The sequence below is a fragment of the Protopterus annectens genome, chromosome 3.part0 (assembly GCF_019279795.1).
Source record: "Protopterus annectens isolate FY-2018-M chromosome 3.part0, PAN1.0, whole genome shotgun sequence".
NCBI classification, from domain to species: Eukaryota; Metazoa; Chordata; order Ceratodontiformes; family Protopteridae; genus Protopterus; species Protopterus annectens.
Window position 1 is genome coordinate 1,601,244,246 of NC_056731.1, and position 13,072 is coordinate 1,601,257,317.

General features: G+C 39.5%; 1 protein-coding gene across 1 annotated transcript in view; it reads right to left on the minus strand.

The window, feature by feature from the left end:
• Positions 1-13,072, minus strand: part of NIPAL2 (NIPA like domain containing 2) — a 1,611,812-nt gene that overhangs the window by 549,712 nt on the left and 1,049,028 nt on the right. The window lies entirely within an intron of this gene.

Sequence of the window (13,072 nt, forward strand, 5' to 3'; positions counted from 1 at the left end):
CCCATTTATTTTTTGCTTTGTCCAGATTTCTTGCTCTTAGAAGCTGAGAGAGATGTTTTGGAGGAGGGGTGAGATTTAAGGGAAGGCAGGAATTCATCAATTTATATAATGCTGGATTGATAATTGTACAATACAATGTAACGTGCACATGTTAATATGGTTTGTTTTCTTTATATAAATTTATGTTTGCCATTGTCTTAAGTGAAACTTGGTCATTGTCATCATCAACCCCCTTTTTCCTCATTTTCCACAATGGGTCTGGGTGTCATGTCAAATGTTGCTATCTCTCTGTATTCAATGCCACTCTCCTGCCTTCTTCGACACTCATGCCTGACTGTTGGCAGGTCTTCTCTCACACAAGTGATTCATGTTTTTCATGGAAACCCTTGTTTTCTCTAGCCTTCTTCTTGTCTGTCCCAAATCATCTTCACCAGATTGTCTTCTGCATTCCTGCACATATGCCCGAAAAACTGCAATCTGTTCTCTTTGATCTTTTCTGCATTTGGAGCTACTTTGGCTTCCTCTCTTATGTCATCAGTTCATCTGTCCCACAATATGCATCCTACCACCCATCTCAGGTACCTCATTCTCACACCTCTAGCTTCAACTGTTCTACCTTATTGCCTAAGTTTCTGTACCATAAAGTAGAACTGGTGGCACCACTGTTCTGTACACCTTACTTTGCAGCATCTTTGGCATTCTACTGTCATGCACTACACCTGACATGCTGCCATTTGGCTGCAGCCCCTTTGATTTCGTCTTTGACCTCCTCATTCAGACTTCACTTCTCCTCAACCACCTCTCAGATACTTGAAACTGTTAACCTGTTCCACCATTTTCCCTTCTATCTCAATTCTCAGCTTCTTCTGATTTCCCCCATTTGCTGCCATAACAACCTTCTTATCTGTATTTAGTTTCATCCCATATACCTTCAGTTTTGCAGTCTATTCCCCTATCATTTGCTGAAGTTCTTCCTCAGAGAATGCCTGTAATATCACATCATCTGCATACAGCAACTTTATTAAAGAGGTTGGAAGGGAGTGATCAATAATGTAATCCATCACCAGTATAAAATGCAGTGGGCTCAGAGCTGAACCCTGATGCACACCCACTACCATTGTGAAATCCTCTGTGAAACTGAACACTGTTCGCACTTGAGTCGCTGGACCTTTGTACATAGTCTGCACTAATTGTACCAATGTCTCTTGGACTTCAAACCACTGCAGGAATGCCTAAATCAGGTTTCTTGAGACCTTGTCAAATGTTTTCTCCAAGTCTAGGAATGCCCAATGGGACTTGTTCATCAGCTCTAGCGCATTTTCAACTATTTGCCTCACTTCAAACAATGGGTCAGTTGTGCTGCATCCAGTTCTGAATCTGAACTGCTCATTTCCCATCTTACTTTCTACTACTTTGTGTATCTATCACCCTCTCCAGAACATTCATGCAGTGTGACAGCAGTTGGATACCTCTGTACTGCCCACAGTTCTGGATGCCTCCTTTGTTCTTGTACAATGACATGAGTATGCTTACTCTACAGTCATCTAGGATATGCCTTTCTCTCCACACTGCTATGAGTACTCTCAGGAGGCATTTCTTCCCTATCTCACCCAGCATTTGTATCATATTTGCTGTGACCTCATCTGAGCATGCTGCTTTCCATGACTTCATTTGCCTTAGTGCTGTTCTTACTTCTTCTAGGGTAGGCTCCTCTTCCTCTCTCATTGCATGCTGTATCTAGGGCAGTATAGCTTCTGTGGGGTATTCTTCATTCAGAATCTGCTAGAAGTTCACATTCCATTTGCCTTTGATGTGGACTGGTGAGCAGATTGCTGCTGGCATCCCTTATGACTATCTTCTTTATCTTCCTGCTTTTGCCTTGCAAACTGATATCATTTCTTTGTGTCACCTACCGAGTCACTTTCTAGAAGTTGGTAGAGTGCCTCTGATGTCCTGTTCTCTGCTACTGCAACTCCTTTCCTAGCCTTTTTGCTAACCAACCAGTATTCCTTCCTAGCCTGCTCCATTTTTTCTACCTCCCACTTTCCCTGCACTTTTCTTTTGAAGATTTCCTGGATTTCTCCATTCCACCACCAGCTTTCCTCATGTACCTTACTTCTATACCTGTCACAGCCACATATCTGTTTTGTACTCTTCATACATGTTGTTTTGAGGTATTGTCATTCTTCAACTTCTCCTACTTTCCCCTCTTGTTGGGGTGCTACAACCCTGAGTAATTCCTTGAACTGTTGTAATTTATCTCCAGTCAACTTCCAGGTCTTTAGCCTGGTCTCTGTTGAGCTTAGAGCTCTCTCTGACCACTGCTTGCAGCCAATTGTAGTAAGCTGTGGTTTATGGTGCTGGATGACTGTTTCACAGGGGATGACCTTGCAATCACTGATTCTACCCCAGTGCCCTTTCCTTACTAGGAGGAAGGCTACCCTAGCTGTATGTTGGCCACTCTTATACATGATCTTGTGAGGGTCTCTCTTTCTGAACCATGCGGCAGCTACTATCAAGCCATTTTCCAGACAGAAGTCTAGAATTGCCTCTCCTTCTTTATTCCTGTTGACCCACCCATGTAGATACAAGACAGTCCTCATATCCTGTTCTGTCTGTCCCAATATGTACGTTCAGGCCATCTCTTAACACCTACTCATGTTGTCCTGCTTTATCTAGTATGATAAACATGCAAAAAAAAAGTCCAAGAATCAAAAGCCTTATGGTCTGTGTTACAGTAATAATATCAAAGGCACAAGAGAATAAGGTATAAGTATAAAAAAATGAATCTGCTGTCTGAATGCACACTTTTCCTCACTATCACAGCCTTGTTGTGGGACACAGGCTGAGATTATGAATATTGCCCTATTACACAGCTGTCTGACTACCATGAGTATGTCAATAATTCTGATGACTGCCTTCTGAAGCCTCTCTCTCACCACAACTCACACACCATTTCTAGCTTGTCCTTCTCCTGAGTAACAGACTCTGGATCCCAAGCCAAGTGGCTTTGCTGCACTGCCCTTCCATCCTGTCTCTTGGATACCGAGGATGTGCAGCCTCCTCTGTATCTTCAAGTCATCCACTTCCAAGCTCCATCCTCTCAGTGAACCTACATTGAGTGTAGCAATTCTTAGTTCATGTTTGACAGGTTGATTGGTTTTATGTCCAGCGTTCACTTAACAGTGTTATCCCAGGGAACCCAGGCTTAGCAACTGGATACCGGCCGGCCATAGCTTATTGATCCAGGGTTGCTGGGCTTTATGGTGGGCACACAATGGTCAATAGGGGCACATATAACCTTCCCCCAGTTAGCATGGGTCTCTGGCATACGTCAGAGTAGGCCAGGTCCTCAACCCACTTATCACTGGCAAATACCCATGCCCATTTGGTGACATTAATCAACACAACTAAATCACCTAGAGCCATATTTTACATTGTTGAGTGACTAGCCTTGCCACAGCGTGCAGACTGTGATCTGTATTCTTCTGTCTTAAGGATACTGTGTACTGCAACAGATGCCAAAAGTGGTTGTTCTATACAACTCTTCTAACTATAGGGCACCAAGTATAGCTTGTGCTGCTGCCCACAGCTCCGGTCATTGGTGAATTTGAGATGGAAACACTCCGCATGTTTTTCAGAGGTGGGAGGAACCCCACAGAGACACAGGGAGAACATGCAACTCCAATCAGGCACTGGCAGGAGGTCAGGATTGAACCTTTTGCAATGGGAGGCGAAGGCCATTATGTCAACTGGTCTCTGGTGATAATTTAATAAAGGTGTAAAAAAATGTAGGTTATCGCAATAAACTGCATATGTGCAACTACAGTCTATTGATAAATGTAAAAACTTTTTTTTAACAAAAAGGTAAAACATATAGAAATTTTAGTAAGGCATGAACAGCTCCAGCTTGGAGAGGCATTACATAGCAGTAAATAATGGCAATGCCAGAGGTGCTTGTAGCATCAGTTGTCTTGTGACAGAGTTTTAAAAGCTTGGTACGTTGCAAGCATAGCAGTAACCAGCTCTGTTACTCTGGAGGGATAAAACCCTGATGGCTCTTTTCATTGACCTTACCACAGCCTTTGACCTCAATGACCAAAACCTAGTCCTTCACAAGGTAAAAGAAATAAGTATTGACAAAGAATCCTCTACTTGACTTGCAAACTTCCTTGCCAACAGAGTCAAAATAGACTCTTCTGTAGCTCAAGCAAGTCCCACTCATAAAGGGTTTACCTCACGGCTCCACACTTGTTCTTGCTTTTCTCTACCTTTATCATCAGACTTCCAAACCTAACTCTGATTCTTTATGCAGACAATATGACTGTATAGAGATCCAACACCTCCCACTCTGCAATTCAAAGCCAACTTGAAATGGACCTGCACTTCCTCCACAAATGGCTACTCCAACATAAGCTACTTAATCTCACAAAAACTAAAACTATGCTGTTTGCCACACCTCAACAAGAGTCAGAGTGTCTCAACTTTTCACCACCAAAGACATTAACAATAAATGAACAGAAATACAAACCTCCTTCAAACACATTCGCAGGACCATAAGTACTTGGCTAGCTGCCCTTGCAGGCCATTTTAAGCCTAGCCAATTTCCCTTTTTGTGCTTGAAATAACCTATTCCATGGAGTACAGATTGGCCTTACCCATCCCTTGGTCAATTATATTACCCATAGCGAGAATAACCGGGATCATTCAGATCTGGCTATACCAATGTCTCGACTTCCAAACTATATGGGCAAAACTATAAATAAAATGAATACTCCGCTATTCTGCAGACTACCTCAAAACAAATCTGTTATTTCATCATAACCACCCCCTCATCACGAGCAGTGCAGAATCATCCCCATTAAAAAAACAGAGCTCACCTTCCACTTAAGTCACTTCTATTCAAGCTACTATAACTTGACTCATTTGTTTCTCTTGTAGCAAAGCTCATCACAATAACCTATCCTTGCTCCCTTGGAAAATATTCCCAAACAATACCTACCCTGCAGACCCTATAAACCAAACATCACTGTGCCACCCATGCTTTCTCAATTTTTGCTCTAACATTCCGGGAATCACTTCCATAATAACCACAGGATCTATCCTCCTGCTCTACATTCAGAGCACAAATCTTACTGCCATAACAAATCGCAAAACAGGGTGCCATCTCATGGGTCATATCACCTAACAAATAATGCTTTGCACTAACTTCTGCTTTACTCTTCTCTTAACCTTTTATACTCTTCGGGTCTTATCCATATTTGTACATAGTGTACATCTTATATTATGCACCTCTGGCTTCAATTTCTAGAATATTTTAACACTGCTCATATCTTTCATGCTTTACTATAACAATGACTTGTAATTATCTATATTACTTACTGTATTCACCCAGGCTGTGGCTGAAATTGGTCATTTCTGATCAGTGTACTACCCTGGTAAACACATTTACATAAAATAAATAAATAAATAAAAAGTACATAATTCATATGTAACAGCTGTGCTAACAGCAATGCTATTCTACATTCCTTTAATAATCTGAGCAAGAGATTAAACAAAGGCCTTAGTTTCAATTTTCTTTAATTGGAGATCCTGTGTCCTCTGGCAACGCCATGACAATTCACTATTACCTAAGAGCTTTAATTAACAGCCCTATGAAATAAAAGCTGAAACACACTGTTACAATAATTCCCTGGAAGCATATCAGAACACTGCATTCAGAGCTTCAGTATCAGAACCAAGAATCCTAAGACACAAAATGCCAGTGCAACAGATCTACAGCAGTGACAGTTCATCGTGAACAGAAAAGGAAAATAATGTATACAGGTTGTAAAGCTGTTAAAAGTGCATCACACCATATAATATATACAAATGAAACGAGAAATCGATCATGTAGCCACAGAGTCAACTTAATATGGCTCTGACAAAAACAGCCCTCCTTACTCTACTTCTGCGGTACATTAGAACATTTTGATAGAATTGATTAAACTGTGTCCTTTTGGTAACTGGAAATAATCTACTAACTCCATACAGCTCTTTCACAACAATATCCTAGAAGTACCTGGGGAGTTAAATGCCTTAAATTACACAGAATGACAGTAGTTCATGACTGCCTTTTCATTAATCTCCACTAAATATGCACAACCAAGCCAGTTCCATGATACAAAGACCTGGAACCATGACTGCAGACCCGGTGACTCCGGTTCAAACAGCAGGTACAGGTGCTGAAGAAGCTGGCTGGAAAAGGGATACCAGTAAAGTGACTAAAATCAAGTATCCATCCTGTAGCTGAGTAATTTTGATCCAAAGAGCGAATGCCACCTGTGGAAGCCAGGTAGTGTAGTAGTAACACTGATCTGGACCAAGGACAAGCCTACTAAGTCACCAAGTCACTCAGCTTAAAATACAATCAATTTTTATATTTCTGTAGCTAGATTTGGTGCGTTTGCATGTGCTTAAGCAGGAAATAAGGCCTAACTTGGGAAATAATGGACCACCCAGGGGTTCCACGAAGCCTGATGCTGTAGTCGGAGGGCCTCACCACACATAGAAGGTCCATTATTTCCCTGTAACTACCACCCTGCGGGGTATTACTGCAGTTAGGAATGTGTTATCTGTTTTTTTTTTCTTTTTTTTCTTCTTTATTAGTATATGCTTTTATTTATTTATTTATTTATTTATTTATTTATTTATTTATTATTACTTTTTTTATGTAAAACAGTCCCTTTGTTTAATGTTTCAAAGTTTCTGTAGCATACTTATTGATTGCTGGGGAGAAATATTTTACATCCAAAATATAAGTTATGTAAGGATATAATGTCCACAGACACAGACACACACACACACACACACACACACACACACACACACACACACACACACACACACACACACACACACACACACACACACACACAAATGTGCCCAGCAATTACAGCTACTTTCTTGACCGACTACCCTTCTGACAATTGTGATCAAATTAACACACAAATTTATACATTGCAATGCAATGTGCCTCTCAACTGCCCATTTTGCCTCATATTTTTGCTATGATCTTCAAAAGGATTGCAGTCAGTCAGTACCAATCGGACATAACAGTTTCATGCTTCTTACTGTTTAAAAGATGCATGTTAATGGATTACCTATTGCTCTATTTACTTTTTAAGGCAGCTAAAGGACTACAACCTGTTATTTTTGTATTTGAATAGTAGACCCCTACTAAGCATATGTATACTTAACTTGCTTGTTTTCTACCTACAATCACAGTACTGCTATTCTCTGTATCCTGTCTAGACTATGTGATTGCATCAGTGAAATGTATAATGTGTATTTTCATTTTCTACTTGTATCTGAGATTGAATCAACATCTGTATCTGTATGTTGTATACGTATCTTATGTTTTTATAAATGTGGAGCTTTTCTCCCCGGGCCTCCTCTGAGAAAGGACATTTTGTCCAGTCAGACTTTCCTGGTAAACAAATGTAAAATAAAATAAAAATAAAGTGAATTAAGTTTATATTTAATAATTTTCCCTGATTTTGGGTCTTTGTCCTTTGATTACTGTTGGCTTTGTCCAGAATTCTTGAGCAAAAACATCGACAGAGATGTACTCTCTCTTGCCCACTTATACAGACACGTAAACAAATTGACACACACACACACACACACACACACATGTAATTGCATTAATGTTTCTTAATTTTTTCCACTCACACTAAAAGTGGCTTTTTAAGCTGTGCTTAGCAAGAGGAAAGTAAAACAGCAAGTCCTTGTAAAAGCTGCTGCAGTTACTTTTGCTGATTGCATTTTCTTTCTTTTTCATTTATTTTAAAAATGTCATGTTCTTTAAATAGCAAAAATACATTTAATGAGTATAAACAAAATGTTAGCGGTTTGCTTTTTTGCAGTTTGTACATTACAGCAGCTTAATATGTTGTGAAGTGGCATACTTTTTCTTACTGGGGAAATACCTGTACTATAAATACCTTGTTGAATAATGCTCATTCTGCAATAGGAAATTGGTGTACATTTTGCACATTATCTAAGCAAGACTATACTTCTGGGCCAGAGTGTAGGCCATCCGACAGTAACATGCCCATTGACTGCAGAAGGGATGGAGTGAGGGATATTCACTACAAATCCTAGCAAGCAGTCACATGTTAAGGGATATACCTTCTTAAGTAAAACAATGCTACAAAGTTGTGAAATGAACAAAATTTTATAAAACTTAAAACTGTGTTTTACTGGGATATGTACCTACGTAAAACATAAAATGTTGCAAAAAGCTATGTAAATAACACTTCTCAAAACATAAACTGTTTTGCTGTAAACCTGTAGTCAATTGTGAAGTGTGAAAAGTAAACTATTCTTTGACTTTTTTCATTATGGAGACGGCAACCAAAACTACACAAACATACATACTTAGCCAGGCCAAACCAGTATCCCAGTTACCTAAGCTTTTTAGCGAACCTATTCTCTGCAACTTAAACTATGACAAGGTAAGTACCACAGACTCTAAACTGAAAGAATTATGCTGAATGTATACCTCCCAGCACTGACTCATCTTGGGCATCTCTTCCAAGGTTCAGAAATAACTCTCTCCTGGAAATTATGACTCTGGTAGCCATTTTCATTTAGTGTTTGCTTCAACACTGCTGCTTAATGGCTACTTTTTCATTTTGTATCAGTGAGCTTATTTTTTGTTATTGGTCTTGCCTTTTTTGTTCTATAAATTTAGGTAGCAGTAGCCAGATTAGAGTACCTCTTTAGCCAGAAGTTAGAAAATACCCATCTGGATAGTTATTGTTGTTCTACATGTCATCTGTCTGTTGACACACTTTTTTATAGTTTCTTTGTGCAACCTGCACCTTATCATATTGATTTTCAATGTCAAATGACTTTTTTTTCTGGTTTAATTTACTAAAATAACTGCCTTTTGGGCAACCAAAGCCAAATGTTGTTGTTGTTGTGTCTTTCGGCTTTTCCTGGTTAGGGGTCGCCACAGCAGAACTCCGGTCCGCTAATGATTGGTAGTTGATTTTTACGTGCCGAGTTACCAGCCCTGATGCACAACCTTCAATGAAGGTATGCCCATTCACGCATGTCTCCAAGCAGAAGACGCTCTAGCTGAGAATCAAACTGGACAGCGTATTACTGTGAGGCAACAACGCTACCGCAGCACCACCACCGTGGATGGCAACCAAAGCCAAATACTGATCAGATAAAAATACCATCATTTTTTTATATTTCAGTTTGCTCGTTCTTAGGAGTGATTTAGTAAGGTCTATTTGGTGTTTACCAGTCTGGTTAGTGGTGCAGGCAGCAATTGCCATAAAGCATGGAAGGTTTTTTGGCACTGGAATGCATTAATAGACTTCTTATAAATTACTGAGTATGAATGCAGAAACTTTGTCAAAGTACAGATACTAGGGATAATCCAGCACTGTAAAGTACAAATGAGGTGGGGACCGGACTGAGTAGTTAATGTTTGAATGACTACGCCATCTAAATATTTATCTCTGATGCAAAGTGATTTCCAAAGAAACACTGCAATGGTTTTTTGGGGCTACAACAAGCATGATGGCCCAATGAACCTGAAAAGAAAAATCACAGCTAAAAAAGAGAGACTTAAAAAATATTTGTAATGCAAGTCTGATGCCAAAAGACTGAAAACTGGCAAACGTACAAGACTGTTGTATACCGACATTTGGTTTATCTCAAAAGTCTGAGTGGATGTCCATTTTCAATGGAGACCTGGGGAGAAAAACTTCAAAGTATTGCAAAAACATTTCAAGAAGAATAATTTTACAATATTGAAGAATAATACAAAAACAGCTGCAGTTTACATAATTATACCAAATTAGACATAATATGAAAACATTAGTTAAGAATAGATACAACATATATGCCAATGATTAAATATTTACAGAAATTTTAGCCAGTTTAGAGAAATTAAAGGTTATTATAATACATACAGGAATTGCAATATAAAGTGGGAGAAATGAAACAGGGTTATGGCATATTTAGTGTCAGGGAAGAGAAACCAATTAAAGTAAGGAAGTGAGTGAAGAAGGGGAAGGACAGAGATGTAAGGTATGAGTAGGTACTTCTTTGTATACAGGGATATAGTTTATCCTGGGGTTGAGCAAGAACAGAGACAGATTTTGGCTAGAAAGTCATTCAGAATGGTTTTAAAGTACTGTACTTAGGGTACTGGCATAACGGATAGTAATGAGTGCCAGGCCTTAGGAATGTGGTATGAGTACAGACCGTGTCCAGCAGATTTGATAGGTATGTGGACAGAGGTTTTTGGTCACTGGATCATAATTACAGAGTGGAAACATACCTGTGTAGAATGTTTTTAGTGTTGGACAAGAAGATGGATGCTGGATAATTTTATAGGTGGTAAGAAGCTGTGTATATGTTAGTTGATGAGGTAGTTCTAACCAATTTAGGCTTTTTAGTGGTACACAGTGATGGGGTGTGAAAGGGCATTTGTTGCAAATTTAGCCACTTTATTATAACATTGTACCAGTTTTGCTATGTGTGATGCCTGGAAGTTTGCTAGTAAGCATGGAAATGTCAAAGTAGATAGAGAAGGGAATAGGTAGTAACAAGTCTAGTTTTAGTTGTGTTGGTGAGAAAGTTTTTAGCTCTGTAATATAGTATCAATAAAGGTGATGGGAAGAATGCACTTTTTAAACATGTTAAAGATGCAGGAAACAGTCACTGGTTTAAGTTTATGGTTTTAGAGATCTAGAAGCCTGGATTTTGAGGAGGTGATGTCAGAACTCAGACTGAATGTACTGAGATCAAATAGATGCATATTCTGCAAGCAATGAGTGGGAAGGGGTTAAATGATTTCATTCCAATTAAACCAGTACTCGGGTCACGTGACCCTGAAGCATTAGTACATTAGCACATAAATTGATGTTTGTAGTTTTTGAGTTGGATCTGATGAAGTACCTGAATGATATGAAAGCGCTCATCTTTTGTTTTTACTTTTTGTTTGTTTATTCATTATTTAATTATTTTACATTTGTTTACCGAGATAGTCCGAGTGGATACATGTCCATTTTCAGTGGAGGCCCGGGGCAAAAAGCTCCACATAGACAAAACATACATTGATTATACAAGAAGTTGAAAAACAAAACTCCACATAGACAAAACATTAATTGCTTGCACACGAAGTTAAGAAAAACAAATAGAATATATGAAAACAAAGTGATTACTTACATTATATACATTGGATATGTAGTGTTCCCTAATAGGGAGGTCACAATTCTCATGGACAGACGCAGTTACAAGTTAGATTGGATACAGAGCTTGGTGGCATAGTTACATATAATGATAATTACCGATTATTCTATCAGTTTATAGCTTAGTCAGGGTTGGTGCATGGGCATAGCCAGTTCACTTTGAGATGCTGTTTGAGGTTTTTTTTTTTTTTGAAGAGACTTTTGGAGGATTGTAGAGTTACATAGTTTGGCAACGGGTTCCAGGTTTTGCCAACAAAGTTGACAAACAGGGATTCACCAGCTGAGCTATTAGCTTTGTGGGTTTGGACCAGTAGTTTATCGGCTGACCGTAGGGATCTCAGGTTGTTATATAGCTTAATATTAATTAGTGAGGGGGTAATCCTCTGGGTGGTACAGAACTTTGTGTGCTATTAAGAGTTCACTGAATTGTACTAAACTGGGCAGTTCTAGCCACTCTAGTTGTTTCAGGTTCTGGTAGTGGTGGGTTCTGTTGGTAGAGCCAGTGGCGACTCTGGCAATATGGTTGTAGCTATGGGATAGCTAACTTAGTTCGGTTTTGTTGAGGTTTGAGAGTACAGGCGAGGCATATAAAAGAATAGACAGTAGGTGTGATCGGGTGATTGTAGTCCTAGCCAGTGGGGTTAAAAGTGTCTTGTTTTTATACAGTGATCCTAGCTTCTTATTGAGGGCCTGTATGGTTTTGTTGACCTGTAGGTCAAATTTGAGATTGTTGTCTATGATAACCCCTAGAAGTTTAGTGTGTTAATCTGGGGAGATAGTGGTGCCACTGTTAGATGTGACAGCGAATGACAGTGTGGCAGATTTACTAGTGGGGGTGAAGAGTAGTTTAGTTTTATTGGGGTTCAGTAGTATGCATTGGTTGCTGAGCCATTTCTCAATGGTGTTAAATGTATTTTGGGTTAAGATCTGCAGTTTGGAAGTGGCTGAGCAGATCAAAGTGGAATCATCTGCATACTGAATACAGGTAGCTTTAGGGATAGCAGTGTGAAGGTTGTTGATGAAAATAGAGAAGAGTAGCGGACCAAGTATAGAGCCTTGAGGAACACCAAGTGGGAGAGGTAGCTGATTGGAGAGTTTACCCTGCTATAGCACTGCCTGTTGTCTACCAGTCAGGTATGACTGGGACCACTGGATAGCGTGCTTATTGAGGGGAAATAGATTTTAAAGACAGTATGAGAAGTTCATGGTTTCATGGTTGACCATGTCAAAGGCTTTTGATAGTTCAAGGAAGACGGCAGAGGTTAGACTGTTGTCATTTCTGTTTTGGTTTATGGCATTAGTAAAGGAAAGGAGGGCTGAGGTGGTGCTGTGGTATGGCCTGAAGCCATGCTGGGAGTTGGATAGTAATTTATTCTGTATAAGGTATTGCATTGGTTGTTTGTGTACACACTTCTTCATTATTTTGGCTAGTGGGGAAAGAATGGCAATGGGTCTATAGTTGGATATGTCTATAGAGCTACCACCTTTATGGAGTGGAATGATGTGGGATATTTTCCAGAGGGAGGGGATAGTGTTTTCAGATAAGGTTTTGTTAATAAGGATAGATATGGGATATGCAATGGCATCTGCAGCTATCTGTAGGTACTCTGCAGGGAGGAGGTCAGCAGCGAGGGTGGCAGGTTTTAGTTTTTTTTAGAAAAGTTTTGATAAAACTAGTGGATATTGGTTGCAAGCTAAGTTCGGAGTGATTAGTGGATAGATTAGGCATGTGGTTTAAGTTTGTGGATGTTAGCAGATTTGCTAGGGATTGAACTGTTTCAGTGAAAAAATTGGCTATGGCCTCCGGGGAACTA